This window comes from Sinocyclocheilus anshuiensis, unplaced genomic scaffold (assembly GCF_001515605.1).
Source record: "Sinocyclocheilus anshuiensis isolate Anshui unplaced genomic scaffold, SAMN03320099.WGS_v1.1 scaffold2206, whole genome shotgun sequence".
Classification (NCBI taxonomy): Eukaryota; Metazoa; Chordata; class Actinopteri; order Cypriniformes; family Cyprinidae; genus Sinocyclocheilus; species Sinocyclocheilus anshuiensis.
Window position 1 is genome coordinate 75,757 of NW_015558552.1, and position 1,703 is coordinate 77,459.

General features: G+C 38.6%; 1 protein-coding gene across 3 annotated transcripts in view; it reads left to right on the forward strand.

Annotated features, from left to right (window-relative positions):
* LOC107679395 (PERQ amino acid-rich with GYF domain-containing protein 2-like) overlaps nt 1–1,703 on the forward strand; it is a 58,729-nt gene that overhangs the window by 34,517 nt on the left and 22,509 nt on the right. The window lies entirely within an intron of this gene.

Sequence of the window (1,703 nt, forward strand, 5' to 3'; positions counted from 1 at the left end):
TAATTTTTAGTTTTTTTTGTTTTGTTTTTGTTGACACATTTTCAACTTAAAGAAAATCTTGAGATATGACGTAACATTGTTGTAGAACATTGTTGTGTATAATCCCTAATCATAAGCTTGTTCAGACAAAAATGCCCATCCCTATTTGTGATTGCGAATAAGTGCAGCGTCCCGTGAGTGTTACTCTACCACTGAGTTAACATTTGACGTGAATATAATGGCGTTGTACAGTATATTGAGATGGAGGCACCAGAACTGCAATTGAAAGAATGTGCACTGCAGCGCGATACTACGATATTTCTTTAAAGGCAGATCGTGGAGATATTTTAATCGTCCACGATCAAAAATCGTGATATCGCACACCCCTGTGTTTTATGTAGCATATTTTCACAAAGCTAAAATCAGACCATTCTGTTTTTGCTTCAAATGTTAAAATTATGCAATCAAATTTAAATCAAAAACTGCTCATGGTACATGTGTGTAGCATCTTTCTTTGTATCATGATTAAAATGCAGTGGTTGCCTCTAATTTCAAATGGTTACAGATTTTTTTTGTTTATTAAATATGTTTAGTTGTTGTAGTTTTAGCAACTGCCCGTTTTTGCAGTTTCATGACCGGGACAAATATATTTATGGCTGGAAAATTTTCTAATGTCACTGGCCATTGTTAGGCAATAAGTTAGGCCCTGCTTGCAAGTGTAGAAGTAGGGCAAAAGTATTGTAATTTCTTTACTGTAGTGTAAAGTAAAATAACATACCTGTGAAATATTAATTTTCATTTTTTACAGTGCAATTATTTTACAATATGACTATTACTGTCATAGAAATAATAATAATATACAATTATTATTAGTAGTATTATATTCTAATTTGTTTGGCTTCCGAATTCCTCAATTCACTGACTTTTTTCTTTGTTCAGTTTGCACACTGAACTTGTGTTGGAGCTCTTAATTTTGAATTCTTAAAGTGCACCAGATAGATTAATTTAACTTTAAAGGGGTCATATGATGCGATTTAAATTTTTCCTTTCTCTTTGGAGTGTTACAAGCTCTTGGTGCATAAAGAAGATCTGTAAAGTTGCAAAGACTAAAGGCTCAAATCCAAAGAGATATTCTTTATAAAAGTTAAGAGTCAACCTAAAACGGCTCGTTCTAACACGCCCCCACATGTCTACGTCACGATGTGTGAAGATTTGCATAACGTAAAATAACATACCTGTGAAGGTATGTTCACATGTTTCCTGATCCATGTTTCCTGATCCAAATGTTCACGCAAAGAAAGAAGGCGTAACTTTTATTCTCGCTGTAGTATTGTTGCCGCCGCTGCCATGACGTGAAGGCTCTGTGTGTTTCGTTGTGAAAGCGAAACTACTTTGTTTGGCCTTCCAAAAGAGGATGATATCCGCTTCATCATGCCTAGAGCTGATCTGTGCTGGTCGCTGAGGAAATACATCAACTTCGCGCTGTGGATTGCCGGATCGGCTTTCACCGTGGACGAAGCGGAGTCCAACCCGGGGTCGTCACATGTGGTTGCCACCCGCCGCCACTCACTCAAGCCGGTCTCCGCTCACTCTAGGCCGCTGGCCGCTGCTCACTCTAGGCCTCCGGCCTCCGCTCACTCTAGCCCGCCATGTGTGACATTGTGTTTCGTTGTGAAAGCGAGACTACTTTGTTTGGCCTTCCAAAAGAGGACACGACTAGAAAT